Source organism: Pezoporus occidentalis, unplaced genomic scaffold (assembly GCF_034315485.1).
Source record: "Pezoporus occidentalis ecotype Australia unplaced genomic scaffold, CSIRO_AGI_Poc_V1 ctg190, whole genome shotgun sequence".
NCBI lineage: Eukaryota > Metazoa > Chordata > Aves > Psittaciformes > Psittacidae > Pezoporus > Pezoporus occidentalis.
The window spans coordinates 777,478-797,089 of NW_026913749.1; the positions used below are offsets into that span (position 1 = coordinate 777,478).

Genomic DNA, 19,612 nt, shown 5'->3' on the forward strand with positions numbered 1-19,612 from the left:
TTTGCTCCCAGCCATAGGTGGTGCTGGCTGAAGAATGAGGAGATCCTGAGAGTTGCCAATTTGACTTATGAACCATGTTTTCCATCTTGTCTTATGAGTTAAAAGGGGGGAAAAAAATGATTGTATCTGCTATGCTTCCCTCAAGGTATTTGGGTAAATGCTTGTTTTAGTCTCATTAAACATGCTACGGAAGTGTGTAAAGATACCTGCAAGTCTTCTGATTCAGCAGGAAGCGGGGTTAGTTCATATGGGAGTGCAGCACATTAATCTGGAAGTATATGGCAACATACACTCATACAAATCATACAGCCAGGCTCGACGTGGAAAGACTGCAGAGCACGGCTGCCCTTTGCAGGCTTGTCTTGACTCTCGTGATCAAAGCTCCAATCAATCACCCAAGCCCAGGCAGCTGCCCAAGCTGGGAGACGCCGCGCTAGACCCGGAGTGGCCTAATGGAGCCATGCCTTTAAACCAGCCAGAACCTGGCAAATGAACAAACAAAACGTGATTGTATCTCACACGGAGCCGAGGGGAGCCTCTGCCCACTCAACGGAGGTGAGGTTAGATGGAGTGCAAGCTCGCTGCCAGGTTTGCTTTGGGGACCAGAGCGCTGAGGTGGCTCAGCCCATCAGTGACAGCGTTTGGGGCTTTTTTCCTGAAGAAAAAAAGCCTGGTCCTGCTGTTGTGGAGGTTATCAGGACTCCTGGGAGGATCCGCAGGAGAGGAAAGGGAAACTGGGAATGGAAATTCCTGCTGCGAGTGGTACAAGGTTCAGATCTAGGTGATAACGCCCAGACAGCATCTGTTTCCAAGGGAAGACTTTGACTGTCCTGAACCAAAGCTTTGTTCCACTTCCTTAAAAAGCTGTGGGGCAAGAGGCTTTCCATGTTCGTTATCTTTCTGTTTGCCTTCCAAACGGGATTGGTGACTTCCCCACACCTTCTGCTCGTGTCGGAATAACATTGTGCATATTTGTAAACTTGTGGAGAGATTAGTCACAATAAAAATAAACGACTGCTTTGTGCAACAAATCTAAAGTGACCGCATGGGGAAACCAAAGCGAGTAAATAAAGGTTTCTTCTTGTAAATCTTGATCATTATTGCTCACATTTGAAGCAGAAAAGCTAGGCAAAGTCTTAAATTAACATCGGTTTCCCATGCGGCCTTAGTGCTTGAAAACAAGGTTTTGAGCTAAGCCAAATTAGTCATGATATTTAACAGAAAACTTTAAACCTAGAGGCAGTTTAGGTAAGTTTTGCTGATCCTGCAATGCAACTACACCCCCTGCCCTCCAGAAGGTCCGCAGGCTGAGAAACAAGCTTTCCAGGACAACATAGTGCGTGAAATGTGATGAATTCAGCTGTACTATTTCCCCATAAGAAACTGCCTCCCTCCTTATTCCCCATGAAGACAAAGCAGCACATGTGCGCAACCTGAAGTTCAGTACATCCATCACCCGCAGCTCCCAAGCTTTTCGCTCCTATCTATTCCTGTGATGAACACAGGAACCAAGTGAAACTCCCAGGCAGACCATGCCATGAAGGGTTTCCCATCCAACCTGAAGCACACAAATGGTCTGCGTTTTCTAAAGCAGAGGCAGAGATTGAGGGTGGATTTGTTTCCCTGCACTTTGGCCATCTAAAAATTAAGCGTCTAGTCCAAACTAGTTACCTAAACCCTCTGTAATTAATGGAGGAGACAGACATATCCAGAAAACAATCCAGCCCACTCGTCTTGGACAGTTGTCTAACAGAGGGATGATTCATCCTCCTGCTGATTATCAAGGGAGTCTACATAACTTGGAGGACTAGGGTTAGGTTCGACAAATCCCATCTCACCCTCTTGCCCACTGTTGTGCAACATCCCGCAGTGCAGGTAGGAAACCACCCCAGACTGACAACGTTTTAGTGCTCTAGCTTTTCTCCTGCAAGGGTTTGATCCAAACCCCACTCCGATGCAAAGAAGTCCCTTTTAGAATCAATAGCAGTGCCAGTTTGGCAGTGCTCAGGCTCCTTGTCCTCTCTCTGCCCTGGGGTAATCAATGCTTTGAATCCAGCTCAGAAATAAGCAGAGACTGAGAACAGTTTACATGGACTTATGTTCTTGGAAAGATGTCAGCACATCACTTTAAATACCACAGAAATAAGATGCCATGAGGGAAAGGGAATCTGAACAGGGGTAGCTGTCAAACACACCTAATGTGAGGGTATATAGAAATTAATAACTAATCTGTTAATACCAGGCAGCTGCACATACAGATCTCCAGTGCCTGCCATGGAGTGGCATAATCCAGGCAGATTTGGCCCACTATTAAAGCAGAAGAGTGGGGTAGTGTCCCTGTCACTATCTAATGTTACTGAACAAATGTAGTTAATATTATTCACGGTGTTAGAGCTGCGTGTAACAGGGCAATGGCAGATATGTCGTGCTAGGCATATCCTGGGGGAAAGGAGCACCCAAGATTTCTGCTTCACGGAGGGAAGACACACACCGAGAGCCAAAAAGCTCCATCGCTGTGTTATACAAACAGGCAATCAGACCTTCTCTCCTTGCTTCTTTGCCAAACTGCACGGTCACAGAGCTCAGTGTGAGGGCTGCAGAGCTGGATGCTTCCGGCAGACAGCAAGGAGAAAACTGCCTGCAGGGATCCAGGTACTGCAGCAGCAACTGGTACCGGCTGCTGCAGCAGACACCTTACAGCAGCCAGATAGGGAATAACCTAACACCAGGAGAGGTTTCTTTCTCTATTTGCCGAGTCGGAGCTTGGACTGAATCCTGAAGAACAAGAACGTATAGCTAAGTTTGTCTGTAACCTTTCCAAGTGTGGTGCTGCGTATCCTGGACCATTAGTGACTTAAGTCCTTGGAAGCCCTCATCTCTCTCGACAGCACACAGATGCTCTCAAAAGGTTACCTCACATCACTCCAGCTTTAGGGAACGCACGCTGAGATAGCTTTCAGTCTCTGCCACCCACACCCCTGTGCTGGCACCGTGATAATTCACAGCTATTCCTGTGGAACACATCCAAGAGCACAAACCCCCCCTTACATTAAAACAAACAGAAACAACGAAAACCACAGCGCGCTTTAAGGGAGGGATGGATTAGAGCAACGCATGACTCTATTTTCCCCAACACTTCTCCCACTCACAGATACTGAATGAGATCCCAGTCTCTTATTTAACTCTGCTTACTGTCAAGGCTTCGGAAAAAGGGCTACTGCAGCTTACATTCTGCAGGCTTCATTGCCATGCCAGCTCACACCTTCTAAATCCCAGCTTTATTTGCATGAGGGTGGGACATGTGAACCCACGGAGGAATCGTTCTAACAAAGCAACCTACTGCCACCGTTTGATCAGAGCAAGCTTTGCAGGGCAAAGTCCCGAGCTTGCTTGCAAGGGCCATTTGTCTTCATCGGAGAAGTGGAAAACACTTAATTGTGTGCAAGGCTGTAGTGCTCTGTGAAGAAAGAAGTGTTACGCTAGTGCTTAAATACACTGTGAGTAGAACTTTGGACTTGTGTCCATCCTGGGGGCTCAAATAAGCAAATATGGCCAGACTGCAAATGCAGTCCCTAAAACATACCACATATAAGACACCATGCACGTGCTGATCAGCCATTTCCATTATTTTAATGAGGCTTTTTCTGTTCTAATGATTGCCAAGTTATGCACAAGGGTGAGCACAGCACAAATCACTACAGGAACTGCAAACAGAATACCACAGAGGCTGTGCTACAAGGTGCAAACATTGAAAGGAACAGGCAGCTCAACTTCTTTATAGTGTTTTTGATGCTGGAACCATCCAACAGGCAAGCTATGAAGATATCATCATCCCAGGAGATAAGGAGTGCAACTGAGGAAGAGGAGGTCATTGCTATTTCCAGTAACACATGTCCAGAGGTAGGCACGATGTCAGTGCATACCTGGGAACGTGAGAACCCTTAGGCACTGAAAGCCCATACGAGGGAATACAAATCTCAGGAGCATGGAGCCTGTGGGATCCTTGTCACTGAATTCAAATCACTTTGGGTCCGTGAACATGCCATCCTTTCCCTTTTCAGATATTACAGGGCCCTATGGCAAACTCTGGAGCTACCTAAACTCTCAGCCAAGTCCTGAAGTACAGTGCCAAGAAGTGTCGGTGCTGTGCTGACTTTACAGACCTGACAGGGCTCTGCCTTCCTCCGGGACACTCCAGCTCCCCTTGAACAACCTAGTGCTGCCTTGTGCTCCATGTCCATTCACAGAGCCACTGTTCAGGAGTGATGCCCTCGGGTACCAACTGAGCAGTGCCATGCTTTGGACAGTTCATTGTATCAGCATGTGCATGGGTAGTGAGAGGAGTGCTGGTGGTCACCTCCCATACAGCCCTGCAGCCACCTCTGGGATGGCTTTGCAGGAGCTAACTCTGCTTTGAAGTACATTTCTGCTCCTATAGCTCTGTGCATGGGTTTGAACCTCAGACAGCCCTGGTGAAATGATGATTTAAACTGACCTAAATTCCAGGTCAAGCAAAATTTAGGTTAATTTCACTGATGTCATCTCTACATTTTAATTGGCATAAACCCTCTGGGGCAGGGAGTTTTTCCAGGGAGTGCGTGTACGAGCGGAATCCACTGATGGAGTCTCACACAGCCTTTGAAACCCCCGATTCCCAAGTCTTTTTGTATTCACCTCTATGCATTCACATCAAGGTGCTGCCTTCCTACCACCTCAGGAGAAAAAGAGGCACACACACACACTGAAAAGAGGGAATGAAGGGAGTGATGCTAATAGAGCCCTGCCAGAAGCAGCCATTTCTGAGATTGAAAGATCAGGAAAACATAAATGCAAACAGAGAGCCCATTAAACACTGGTGGAAAAATGGAAGCCCTGGAAAGTCTCCAATATAACTAAAGAGCAGGCCAGGACTGGAGTGATTCTGTGTTTGTTTTCTGTCCATTTTTCATGGTTTGCTCATTGTCACTTCGAGCTCTCCCAATATCGTTAATACAGCTTGACCAGTGTTAGTTCTAAGGAAAATATTTTCATTTTAAAAAAAAGACATTTTCCTGAAAATCATTTTTTGGAATGTTGATATATTGTTGAAATACTCCTTTTTCTAGAAACAATTCCCTTTTTTTTAAGCAATGTTTGCTCAAAATTTTACTGGAAATATTACCAAATCTCTGCCCATTAGTCACATATATCACATTTGTACTTTACAAAACATGCTGGAAAGAAGTGTAAAATAGGGCCATCTGTAACGCAGTGAAATGCAAGCAATGTTGCTTGCGGGAGCACAATTGTTCTTGGTTTAAAGTCCTGAGTGGTTCCAACAATCATCCCAAAAATGCACACTATTTACAGTATTGTGACTCAAGTATGTGCTGACAAGGAGGGGAAGGCTGCTTAGCAAAGCTTTATGTATGAATGGTGTTCTGCCATCCTTGTTAACCTCCTTCTCAGGACTCTTCTTTCCCATCCCACCAAAATAGCGTTTCCTTGCTCTCCCATTTCCAACACAGAACTGACACTCAATATGCCAAAATCTCCATTTCCATCCTTTTTCTATCATGCTTTTACCTTATGGATGCTCAACTCCACCTATGGACTAATTAAGTGCATGAAACTACCTTCAAATCAATCTCGTGTGGAAGGTGAGATGCTAATATGAGACAAACTGACACTGGGACACATGGACAAACTGCTTCCAGGACCCCAGAAACCTGGCCCAAGTGATGGGGAAGGACTTGGTGTCCCTCAGGGCAATTCAGGGAGGTGGATCTCCAAGTGGACCATAGCCACCCTGCGGCAGAAGCACCTCGCCCATGGGCAGGTAATACAGGGATTAGGTGCAGCAAGGGGAAAAAAAGTTTAGGAGTAGCCAGAAAATGACACCCCGGGGGTGAATTGTGACTAGTTTAGGGGGAAAGGAGGTTCCTCAGCTGCTTATTAAAGAAGTATCTTAATCACAGTAATAGCTTAATTTTGTGTGTAATTACAACTCTGCTCTTCCCTCACTCCTCCACCCTGTCAGTGGTTAATTTTGCACACACTGTGTGCACATTAAATATTACCTTGCCATATACATGGGGTACTTATTGACACAGATGCAGCACACTTTAAAACAGGAGGGCAGAGGGGAGGGAATAGGGAAGCACTGGAGCCAGGACACAGGGCCCAGCCCCACTGCAATGGTAATTTGTGGTTTTTCCTCCAACGTTTAGTAGCCACAAAGAAGTCTTAGAAATTTCTGGTCAGAACCAGGACTCCCCTGTTCCTCTGCAGAGGAACACTGAGCCCTTACACTCCAACCCAATAAATATTTCATCTGGTTTGGAGGGAGAAGGGGTGGAGCCCAGCAGAAATTGTGTTTCACAGATGCCAACGGCAGCTCAGACCCTCTAAAAGCCAAATCCTACCTTGCCTCTGGCCTCTGTGCGTGTCCGCACGAGCACAAGGGCATCTGTGCTTGCACAGGCGCTCAGGGCACCGGGATGGTGATGGCTGGGTGATGTTGGTGCTGATGGGCAACTGTGGCAGCTGAGCATGTCCAAAGGCTGCCCATAGAAAACTGCAATAAACTGGAGAGCCCACACTGGTAACTGAATGGTAAAACATTATGCACAGAAAGCAAACTCAAAAATACACTTATATTCCTGTCTCTTAATGTAAAACACTCAGCCTTTACTCTACAAAGCCCTTTGCCTGACACAGATGATAATCACTAACCAATAACCAGTATGATGATGCCAGTTTAGAGGACAGCTTTCTGGAAAGGTATTTATTTCACCTTCTGTTTTACTCCAAGTGTTATCTTGGGCAGATTTTGGTGCCAAGTTGGAGCCCTTCCTTTAAGTTTAATCATCCCTCCTTGCCTTCCTGAAGGCATTTGCTCTACTTCAAGTATTGTGATCAGCGACTCATTGACCAGGGAGTTTTAGGATGTCCTGAAGAATATCTTATACCTGGTGTTAAGGATTTACATCTCTATGTACATTTCTGCATGACTCTTCTTGTGTTTCTTCACAAGTCTGATCCCTCCTTTGACTGAAGCACTGCCATTTACCCCAGGGGGGGATGTTGCTGAGTTTTCAAGAGGCACATGGCTCTCTAGGATGTTTTAACTGTGAACAGTAAAATCCTGAAAGACTCTCATAAAAAAGAATAGCTGAGCAGCCAACATCATAAAGATTCATCTTACAAACTGCTACTGCTCTCTCAAGGAAATAAAAGGCATGGTGCCCTCCAGTGTGATGATGAGGAAGAGAAACCTATGCGTGTACTCAAGGCAATAGGAGAATAACCTCATTTTATACATTAACACAGCAGCTTCCAAAAGTCCATGTGGGCCTAGCACCAAAGGGAATCATCTACCCAACCATTCTGGACAAATAAGCTGTGATAAAGAAAGGGTTTGAAATCAGTACACAGAGTTAAGCAAAATCTCCATGCGGAAGACGATCCAGATCTGCATTTCCAAAGTAAGCTGAAGAGAGATGGACATGGGAATTTGCAGGAGGATTGTGTTCCCGTAGCTCATAATCACTACGGGGAATAAATCAGGGGCAGTATTATTTAGGGGAGGACTCTAATCTAATGCTAAGTGCTTTTAATGCTGAAGGGAAATGCCCACATCGCTCTCCTGTTGCTGCCCTCTGAGGGACTTATATTTGGGTTTTAATAGATGTTACTGAAAGGAAGATTTAATCCTGCCCCAGCTCATCCCAGACCTCTGTGACTGATAAAACTGAGGGTATGCTGGGAGTTTGGAGTATACAGGAGACAGACCCATAAAAAAGAAACCCATCCGTGTTACCCTCCACAAGCCCATCCCAGCCTGAGGGACTGCGGTGCTGCTCTCCATCAACATCTTCCACACAACAGGCAAACACACAGACCCCATGAAATCAAGTCTAAGCCAAATACACAGGAATAGAAACCAATGCAGGCTGCAACCAGAGGAGTCGCTCAGTAAATGACAGTGTTAATAGCCCCTGAAGATTTAATGGTTTATCCTTTATTTAAACTCGACTGGCCTGTTGTATCACTTTGGGACTAAAAGCTAGAGGTTACTGTATTATCTCCTTTTGCTCCATTAATTCTTTGGACTCTCAGGCTTTTCCTGAAACACTGAGACTTAGTAAGTCAGCTGCCCTTGCTGTGTTTCAGACAGAGGAACAGTGTCAGGATCACGTTGTACACAAGCTACAGAACTAAAACATTGCTATTAACAACAACCAGGGCCACAGATGCTCAGGGCAGCACAAGACCGAGTAGCTGATTCCTTTCTGCAAGTGCAGCAACATCAGCCCCAGGGGAGCTGGGTAAAGCATTAGAGCATCCCTTCTGTGGTGCATTTCTCCCCTCCAGAAGGTCAGAGGTTTGGGGACCGCTCTGACTGCTCAGCCCTTGGTTTATTTTCAGACCGAACCGATTAGTGTAGAACAGCAAACAGTCTTTGGGTAACCTGCAAGCAAAGCTTGTCTGGGTGTTAGCTCCAATTTGTGAGCCATGTTGAGGATTTTCTGGGCCAAGCCATTAAGTTCAGGTTTCACCTCATTACAACTGGCCCAACTGAGAGAAAAGCCTCCACATTCACTTAAATGGACTTGTGTGAATTTCTCTTTGGGGAACAGCATGCCTTTGGGAAATAGCTGGGTATGTTCTTCTATCTTCAGTTCTTTCTGCGGTGTTTAGGACTGGGATTTATCCTCATGGAAAATGGCCTCACATCAAAGAAGTTGCTATAAAATCTAAAATGACCATTTACATTGAAAATGATTGATAACAGGTTTTAAAAGTCTGCATTCGGTTTGCTTGGAGGTTGGTACCATTTCTGATTTAGTAACTTACTATTATTAACAGGAACAAAACGCATTAGCTTTGTACAAACTGCAAACAAGAAGTGCGAGTGATGAGGAAAAGACCACCTAGTTTCATTGTATGAACCTATATAGAAAGTACAAACAATGAAAAGGGTTCTGAAGCCTGAATAAAAATTATCCAACTGAACCACTGAGTTTTAGCTGCCTCCAAGAAAAAAAACCCTTCAGATTGACAAGGTGACAAGAAAAAACAAATCTTTCCCATATTCCCTCAGTTTAAGTTAAGATACATCTAACGGTGAAGGGAAAGTGATTATTCTATTTTATAGATCTGATTTTAGTACTGATGGCGTCTCTCAAGTTAAATGAGAAGAATGAAACTGGAAATAGACATTACTGTATAAATTCATGAAAGGCTGCAAATATCATCCTGTTTAAAACGATAATAAATCAGCCTAGATCCTGAAGCCTATTTATTATGCTTGGAATTAGCAATAATAAAACCAAAGCTTCTGCAATATTCACAGTGGAATTTAATGGAAATAAAATGAACCTCCACAGTTTGATTTTGCGCTTAATGCATTGTCGTATTTTTGGACCCAAGGCGCTTCTAAAATTACATTACTTGAGGAGCTGTAATAAGTGTGTTCAAGTGTAAATGGCCATACTCCTATCCGGGGGTTCGCAAGGCCGGTGGTCCCTCCGTGCTCCCCTCTGGAGGCAGACACAGGCATCCTGCCATGCTCCCCAGTGGCGCCAGGGGTGTCCCAAGGTGCCCCAAGAGCCAGGTCACCCCCCTGCCTCCTTGGCTTCACGTTTGTCAAAGCCAGGGTGGTTTCAGGAACGGGATCTGTGGATAACTCACAAATGGAATGGAGCTGTATGTAGGTTCCAAAAATAAAACTGCGTTTCCATATGCTGATCTTTGCTAAGTTTGTCGACATCTTCCTTATTTTTTCTCATAACTTATGTATTTTGCAACATCTTTTAAAAAATGAACTTTTTTTCCGTAGTCTTTTCACCTCCAGAAAACCAACAGTTCTGAAAACCTTCTCAATATTCCTTTTCTATTAAAATGAAAACAGCAGAAAGAAAGCTTTAAACCTAACTCCATGGGGGAAGCTCTCACTAGGATAGCCTCAAACGGGGCCATCACTACCAAAAGAAAAGAGTATTTCTGAGGAGACTCGCATCCAATTCCTTTGAGGAAAAATTCAGATGTGATTTAACCCTACGTTTCAATGTTTAGCAGTTGGCTGGAGCAACCTCCATTACGCCATAACCAGATGATTCTGATATCATCTGAGAAAGAAAATGGACTAATATGAGCAACTGCAGAGAAAGAAACATCCTGTTTTTTTTCAAGTATCTCAAAGAGTTTAAACAAATGTGGTTAGTGGAAATTAAGCAAATAAAATGAAAACAAATAGAATTATTTCCTATATGAATACCCCCACTAAAGGGAGAGGGGTTTTATAAAACATTCTCTAAACAGGAACTTGCAGAAACATACCCAAATGCAAACAGCTCCTTTTTCTTCTCCACCATGCACTCAGTGAAATGCATGTAACAACTTCCATGCACATTAACTGCTTCTTTTCCTATTTGTATTACAACTACGGGTTAGTTTTTCCCCTAATGCAGGACATCTCAAGCTTGACTTTGAACAGAGTCACTGGCTTCACATTCAGATCAGCCTGGACAAGGCTTCATGCAAATTTTGTCTAAGTTCCAGTGGAAAACACACACACAGAATATGGCTTTATTGAAATGAAGCTGCTTCAGGTCAAGGTTTGCATTATGGTTTTCTTTAGTTTGAACCTGAAATGCAAAGTTGCACACCGGCTTACAGCCTCATGCGAGTAGGACCAATACAGACCTCAGAGTGCCACAATTAACTTCCCTCTCCCACACCTTCACGTGGCTTTAATTGTAACGTATTAAACCCATCAAATCATGATCCTTAACCAAGAATGTTCTATTCATTGTTTTAAAGCTCTAGCACACAACATCAGCTGTGTCCATATCAGCTGTTACCAGCCCGGGTAAAACACAAGGAGCTTTCTGAAAACAGGGAACAACCCATTGATCTCTGGCATTAAGCTGCTATCAGGCTGCCAGTTAAATACACGGTAGCTCACGATAGGGATGAAACGCTGAAATACAGCCCTTGCTTCTCCTGGGATATAAAAAGAGAGGAATGGAAGGAAAAACAAACAGTCTGGGAACAGGGGTGTTGGCAGCGGCGGCAGAGCTGGACACGAGGAGCTGCCGTCTCTGGACTCGTTCATCCCCTTCTCCAACGCTTATTTTCATGCACATTATTAACTAAGCAGAACGTGCACTCATTTTCTTGCTTTGCCCATTTCTATTAACCCGTTCCAATGCAGAACATTCCCCAGTTCGATGCAAGACGCACTTTATGTTAAACCTGTCTGCAGCTGCTTTGCCATCGCTCCGCTGCCCTCTTCAGATCTACACTGGTTTAACCCTGGCCTTTCTTTAGAGGAAGCCTTAAACAGCAGACACTAAAATCACCACAAGTATCACACGGAGAATAATGCACACACCTAATAAGAAAAGCCCCGAGGCTTTGAGCAGCTCCTGCCTGCAGTTTGTCTAATATACACGTGTTATAAGTTTGCTCTTAAATCTCAGATACAGACTTTACCCACGGAAACAAAAAGCAGGTGGTGGCAGAGGCAGGAACGGGATGTCAGTTCTGCCAGGTCGATTGACTTCATCCCAAGTTTAATGATGTTTCGTAGGTGGGTCTCAGTTTTCCATTAAAAGGAAAAAGGCATTTTTTAGTCTATACAGAGAAGCAAAGCATGAAAAATGAGGGTTTCACCATTTTGAACATGATTCTCACATTTCACTGACTTGTAAAGGCAGCCTCGGAGGGAGCCTGCTGCTCCTTGCTGTATATTAAGGCACTTTCCACTAACAGGCATGGGGAAACCTCCAAATCCAACATCCACCTCATGTATTCTACATGTTTTAAAACCATTATGTAAAATAAAAAAGCCAATTGCCAAAGTGGCAATGGGCCTCGGAATGACAAAGTGCTCTGCAGACACGCAGAGCTCGCAGGTTGCCTCTGCTCTAGCTGAGACACGGACATGCAAAAAAGAGCTAAACGGGTGGAAATTATAAGCATTTGGCTCCTCACTTCATTTTCATTCCTCCTCCTGTTTCAGGGATGAGTGGTTTCCAGGGGCCTGGGAGAGGAGACACCTCCCATGCTGGTGGTGTCACCACGTGGGGCAGGGGATGCGCTTGCTTACACCCCCTATGCCACATATGCCAACCCCGGGACCACACAAATGCTCCCTGAAGAAGGCAACCACCACAAGCCAATCTCTATAGTCCCTGCTAAAGGTACAATCACCTTTCTCTGCTGCCACTCAGAAGTCTGCTGGTTCAGGATGGTGCTGGGACCTTGGCTGGATATTATGCCCATGAGCCAGTAAAACACTGCTTGCTTTTGCCTTCTGTGAGGCAAGAAAGCCGGCATCCCTGTGGTGAAAGCTTCCCAGATTTCCCTTCCTCAACATCTGTACAGCTCTGGCTTGCTGAATGCTCCCTTGCTCCTGCTTGGGCAGGGGTGATTTATGGTTACCCACCATCCCAGTACACTCTCCATGCCATTCCCCACTGTTATAGGTGCTGATGCTCCTAGACCCATCCGATGGCAGCACCTGGGTGGGATGGGAATGTTTCTTCCCAAGCAGCTCCTCCTCACAGATACACTGCACATCTGTGTCTGGCAAGGAGCTTGGCCATTTATTTTTCCTCTCAGTAGGCATGTTTGGAGCTGTGGGTGGCCTCCCCTGTTTAAAATAAAGAAGCCAGGAGGAAGCTTTGTTCTTTGCAGACTGAAAAACAAGGAGTCTGTCCTGTGCTGTGCAGGGTAAGGGGGTAGCTTGGCTTGAAGGAAACGGGAATGCAAAGCAAAAAGAAGGAGAAAACAACCTTGTAGAAGGGCAGGCTCCGCTGCCGTGATTATGGATAGTCCGCATTACAGGAGCTCCTGTTTCAAGAGGTGATCAGAAGTTCCAGATACCTGATAGCAGCTCACAGCTACAGAAGAGTCTTGAGCCATGTTTTATCGTATTTATATTCCCAGAGCTATCAGCCCATTTTGGTTATACATGGAAGGGGGAATACGCGTCATCCTTTTAGTCGCTTTATACTAAAGGACATCTTTGAAGCTCTGCTTGCCATTCACCTCCACTTCTATCTACTTGAGGCATGCAATAGTCCCTTTAATCATGGCTTTCAGCCGCATTAAAGGCATGCAAAAGAAGCAGAGCTAGAACAGGGGTTTGTTATTTATTTTAAATTCAAGGCCTCCCAACAGATTGCAAAACCATCTTGGCAAATCCAGAGACACCAAATTCCCTGAAAAATTACCCCGAGCAGCCCAGCCCAGCCCATTAGTCGTGGGCATACATACAAGGACATTACAGCACAAAGCACGAAGGACTAAGTCACCTCATAGATCCTCCCAGCCCAAGACAGGTTGGTTTGCTGCTTTCCCTTTCACCATTCTATATCTTTTAATCTCATAATAAATATTCCCCTCCTGCAATGGAAATTTGTCCACTGTAGGGACATTTATGACTTGTCATCGGATGCTGGACCAACAGAAACACATCAGGAGCAAGCACGTGCATCGCAGCCTTTTCACTCCCAATTGTTTCTGACACACAGAATGAGTCCTGGATGTTTCTGGTCCTGTGTGCCACATCCTGACAACGTAAGGAACAGGGCGTAGTGCCACCAGCCCTTGATTTACATAGTGTTCATTATATCACTGCTTAACTCAGCTCCGTGCATCCAGTGTAAACCCCATTTTTCTGTCTGAAGCTTGGCTAAGGAATGGTAGGAGATGCTTCATTATTACATGTCTTTAAGTGGAAGAAGAGCCTATTTTTAAACTGGTATTTTACAGGTCATTAATCCACAACCTGGATGTGAGCCTTTAGCTATTGACCTCCCCAGTGACCAAGTTATTTACTGCATATGACAAATGGCTATTTTTCATAGCTGCTTTCAAAAGACATTGCACATTTTAGAGACATTATGCAGCATTGTAGCAGCCTTCATGATAGCCAGTGGCTTGTATCCTTAATCCACCCTGAGAGATATACAGGGCACTTTAACAGTGACTCATGCCAGTGTAGTAGAATGGTTATGTCCTTAACATGTGATGCATATTATTCTTATTATTTCTTGGATAATTCAGTCTAACAACTCCACATGGTACTAATATCAAGCGATTATCCAAGGGTATTTGAGCTGCATAACATCCACAGAAAATCTGCAGGAGTCTTATTGATACAGTTCCCATATCAAGTCCGTGTCCCTGATTAACACTAACAACTGGGCAGAACTGAGCTTTTAGAGCCAGCTTGAAAGTTAGATATCAGAGAAAGTACTTCTTGCACATGTAAGTATATACCCTGCAACCAATGAACATGGTTTCATTAAATCAGGTTGTAAAAGCGAGGTTCTGGCAGTACTGATAGTGGATACAAACAGATAAAAGAGGACGAATGCTGATCTGTATGGACACTGAAATTATTGTGTAAGGACAGAGCAGTGATTCCCACCTCTGGTCCCTCAGAGCAGGCATTTCAGAGGGAGGAGGCCAACTGGAAGCAGGGAGATAAGGAATAACCAGCCCAAGATTAAATTTCCAGTGAAGGAACTGGGAGGAAATTTATGCACGCAAATATTAGCCCCAAGATCAATGCTCCCTCATTTTTCACATGTCTTCAATTATGCCTCCTACATCTCCATGTCTGTAGGTATTACACAGACCCAGGACAGCTTTACTAGCGTTGTAATAAACCACCATACTACACAAATGGCATTTCACCGCCTATCTTGAGACAGAGTGAATTACAGAGCATGTGATGATGAACAGAAGGTCCCCCCAAATGATACTCTCAGCCTAAGTTTCCATGGCTTAATCTGTGTTTTGGTTTCAGGGGGAAGAACTCCATGGTGGCATGTTGTTTTAGTGGTTGGAGCATGACATAAAGTAAAACCCTGAAGTTCAAAGTGCCTAGCTGTTTACAGGAATCCCACCACCCGAGAACTGGCAGGAGCGTCCCAGATTACTCATTTGCATTAACTCTTTAGATAAACACTTCCCTGTTCAGTGTAAGGTCGAGCTGCACATTCCCTGACAAAAAAACCCATGTTCAAAAGTAAACACGACGTACGTCTGAATTATGGGCTTAAAAGATATATTTACACAAGGGCAGCTCATCATGACAAGTTTGTTTTCCCAGGTAGCAAGTTCTCCTCCTATGAAGGGATCTGGGGGGAATAATTACTACAGAGCACAGATCTAATATTAATGAGTGACAGGGCAGTGCTAAGCCATGCCAGCTATGCAAGATGCCACGGTGAGGGCGGCTTCTTAACTCATGCCCTACAGTGAGCTGGGAAGGCAAAGGAGCTGGCAAACACACCGGTTTTGCTGCAGTGCTGCTTCCGAGAGCTGGGCTGGGAAAGCGATCTAATGCTCTAATGACAGAAACACCTACGTCTCCCACATACCCCATCATAAATTACTGGCATCAATTGAATTTCCATGATGTCAAGCAAGTGTGAAGGAAAATAGACTGCAGCTGAATGGAGGACGGGAGCGTGGAGCAGAAACACAGGAAAGCGCAGTCGGGTTCGCTTTCTCTTTGCTCTCCCCAAAGGAGGCGGCACATTTAAAAGTCAGAATTGAATCAGAAGCTCAGCTCTCAGTGAGAAGTGTTCAGAGGTTCCACTCAGGAGCAGCCCTGGAAGCCCCCCACATTTTATACCATGTTATAATTACATGCATCTAGCACTGAAGGTTAAAGCAAGGTAAAAGTGCATTTACAGTGGATAACATCCACAGTGAGAGAAGCATCAGGGTATCTGTGTCTCAGGTCTGGAAATAACTCTAGTCTACAAACTGCTTTTAAAGCCAACTCATCAGTAATCATTTCTATAGCAGATTAGAAGTCTGAATGTTCAGAGACTTGTGCTTGCAATGCAGGACACAAACTGCTTCATGCCTGTAGGGCTTTTTCTGTTTTACAGTTAAGCAGCAAAGTTACAGCTGACATCATTCCCATGTTCCAGATTTGATTTTCCCACAAGTTTTCTAACTTCTTTTTTAAGCTGCAAAATGAACCCCTTCTTTCACTGCTCTTTTCAGGGGCATTTTCCCTGGCTGAGGCTGGGGGATGCTCACACAAGCAGTTGGGCTGTGGATGCAGAGGGGCAGCCTGGAAGCAGTGCCCAGGAGCATCCTCATCAGTGCACTTGTGCCTGGAAGAGGTCAGTCCCCTTCTCCATGGCTCAGTTTCCACATCTGCAAGAAGTGAACCTGGCAACATGAATCCCTCTCCATAAGCCTTGTATGAACTCCCAAACCCCAGCAGACCGCCAAGAGTTTCTAAAGCAGCAACTAATATGTGGTGCCAGACCTTAGACAACTGATGTTCAAGGGGTGGATGGTCTTAAAGACCTAGCAAGACCATCATTAACTTCTTAGCTCTAGCCACATGCTGAAAATGATTAGCATCTCAAGTGCTGGTCACACCATCTTCTTCTGGCCATAACAGGATTAACATAAAGCAAGAAATGCAAATAGAACTGGAAAAAATCATCTGTCTCCCTGTTGCAGCTAGTAAGTATTATTTCTAACCCTGAGCTAGCAACGAGATGACAGATAGGGCAGTAAGGCCAACTGAAGTATTTTTTGCATTGATTTAAAGCAGAGAAGCCACATTTGGTACTTTATCAATTCCAGTGGAAACCAAGGATCATGGAACTAAAAGATATTAATCACTGTGGATTAGCGAACCCAAGGCTTCTATTAATTTCCCTGCCGGTTCCCTTATCTTCCCAGATTTTCCTGTCATTCCCGTAAGACTTTCCTTGTAAATTTTGCATTTAAAGCTGTAAGAAGGCCATTAGGAGATGGCAGGAGTCCTGTACTTTTCTCGTAATGAATTCTCAAGTTACCCTGGGTTTTCCTATGCCAAACAAGCTGAAGCCACACACAATTAGACTTCGCCTACCCTGAATAGACATTCTTCAGGAGGATCTTCTATTTTTAAGTCAGCTACTGCAATAAGCTGGCTTTACAGCCCCTTGTTATTTGGTATAAAAATAACACGTTAGGAACAACTGCAGTGTAAACAGAAGCATGGCACCTTATTCATGCAAATAATAATCTGGGGTTTGTTCTGATTGGGAATAGGTGAATGAGGGCACACTGGAAGCTCTTACTCTCCAGCCAGCCAGCCTGGGCAGCTACTGCTCATGCTGCTCACACCACAGCTTTCCCATTCACTTGGGGTTCTTAAATGCATCGTAAGCAGAGGTGGTAGAGCTTGGCACATGGAGAAGACTGCCTTTTTATTCCCCTCTCATGTAGGATTAAAACCAATAATCATTTGTCAACCTAAGAAATCTAACCTGGGAAGCTGCATTTCTTCCCTCTCCTTTGCAGGGCAAATGGGGGCAGTTTTTCCCTCTCCCCACACAGCTGCTGCTCCAGCAAAATCTGAGGAGCTGTAGCAGCTGATGGGGCTTAAGCAGAAGGTACCATTCATTACACCCATCTAAAGATGACTTCAGTGAATTAGAAGAACTAGTTCTACAGGAGAGAACAGCACTTAGACTTCTCTTACAGGACCCCCACAGTCATGCAAGCACAAGATGAGCCACATCTTTTAGGCTCAGGGCATGTCCTGAGCAGTCTCGCAGCTGATGCTCTAGTGAACATCAATTCAAACCTTAAGCATCCACCTCCTTACCAGTGCATGAGTAGAACTACAGAGCCCCAGGAGACAAAATCTTCTATCACCACATAAGCCCCCATAAACAGACCATTTGCTTCAGTTAAACCCCCAAGGATTTTAGATCATAATAATATGAATTGTCCCCACCCACTCACCGCTTATAAATTGAGTCAACTCAGGTCATATTTTCAAACTTCTTTCTACAACCATCAGAACTTCCCATCTCAATAAACACTTGAATATAGTCCATTGATGTCAAGTGCTGAGCCCTGGGCTGGCCAGCACCATTCCCCTGGGTCTAAAAGCTTTAACTCACGTCAATTTCAACTCCATACCATTCAATTTAATGCAAATACTGGTTTCACAGTGCTGCACACAGTGGTTGAACAACCCTCTAAATTGAGAAAATGCTCTGTGAAAAAGAGGAGTTATTGTTGGTGATGTTATTACATTTAAACTTTCGTACATTCCATTTACAGGTTGTACTGAGTAAGGCAAAAATCAACACATTTTGTTATTTTTCTTTGTTATTTTTACTGTAGTTTCGCAATTCAGCAGCTTATAATAAATAGTGGCTTGAGGGAAGCTCTGCAGGACAAAGTTCCTTATTCAACAGCCAGGCAACGGACAACTTAGTACCTTTGCGTTATTCTCCTATAGCCAGGAAAAAGAGCCACTAATGATGCTCAGACTGGTGACAACACCTATTTTTCTTGAGGAGTAAAGAGGGATCCAAAACTAGTCATTACCTTATGCACAAGGGAGGAAGAGGAGAGGGAAGTAGGAGGAGCACAGAATGTTTCTTTGATTTTATGTGAGAACCTTGCAGACTTTAGCAAGAAGCTGCTTACTACGCCGGCACCTCAGTATGCCAGAATCACCCTGGAAAAAGCTTATCTTTGCATTCCCCAAGTCCCATTTTAAAATGGTTAAACATGTCCACACTGTCATTTGTTTCCTTCTGCACTGAAAAGCCTCCCCGTTTGTAAACCTTTCCCCCCTCAATCCACAAAGTGAGCATATAATATATTACAGGTTGATTTCCTTTGATATAGCCACCACTCACCCAGCTGTCTTTGTAAGCCCTTTTACCCTGCTCCCAGGCCATCTATTAAACAGCTCCCAGGCAGACCACGGAGCTGGGCAGCAGGATATCTTTGCAATAAGTCTTAAATTGAAAGCTCTGCTGCATCTCCCCACTGTGAGGGCCTGCTGAGATAGGCTTCTTTTAATATTGCCTTAATAGGCTCTTCAAACTCAGTTAATTAAGTTCAGTATATCTAGACAGATTTTCATTGCCTGCAGAGACCATGTGTCTTGGCAAATGGGAGCCTAGTCCTGCAACAGTTATTATCAATAGAGGTTTAGGAGAAGTGATTATAGCACTCGTGAGAAAATGTAATCACCTTCTATGATTCCGCTGGCTCTGCACATTTGGGATGGAGATCGTGCTCCTGAGCAGGAGGAGCCCAACCTGGAGCCATGGCAAACCATCCTGCTGGGGCTGGAGAAACGCATCTTCAGAGGCTTGGACCAGGGAAACTGCCCCTGCTCCTCGCATACTCTTAAAGACAGGAGCTGCTGGGGCTGTTAATCACTCAATTAGGCCCTAATTATCAACACCCGATGCATCAAAAGGCCTCCAGTGGTCAGGGAAAGGTTGCAGCCATTCACTTTGACAGGTGATCCCTTCTCCATGCACAATGCCCACAAAGGGCTTGGTGGAGCCGCGGGCTGCAGGGGGGATTTGGGGCTGCCCTGGGGCTCCGGTGGAGGATCAAAGCAGCTGATGGCAGACTGGCTGCTTCCTCTGTCCCTGCAAGATGGAGCACGGGTTTGTGGATTATTTACCCGGCACTGGGGCTGAAATGAAAGTCCTGGCTCCAGGGGACAGGGCAGGAGGGATGCGGAGTCTGCTCCTTCCACTGATGAGGCTAAGGCAGGCTGAGATGTTAGTGAGCCGGGTCACAAAGCCCGCGTGTAAAACCAGCCGGC

General features: G+C 44.9%; 1 long non-coding RNA gene across 2 annotated transcripts in view; it reads right to left on the bottom strand.

Moving 5' to 3' along the window:
- The window catches only part of LOC134162686 (uncharacterized), a 39,395-nt gene extending 20,255 nt beyond the window's left edge, over positions 1-19,140 (bottom strand). For both annotated transcript variants that reach the window (XR_009964403.1, XR_009964402.1), the window contains exons 1-2: positions 19,024-19,140; positions 6,405-6,556 (exon numbers count right to left, since the gene is read on the bottom strand). This is a non-coding gene — a long non-coding RNA (uncharacterized LOC134162686). The remainder of the gene's footprint in view (positions 1-6,404; positions 6,557-19,023) is intronic.
- Between the last annotated feature and the right edge of the window lie 472 nt (positions 19,141-19,612).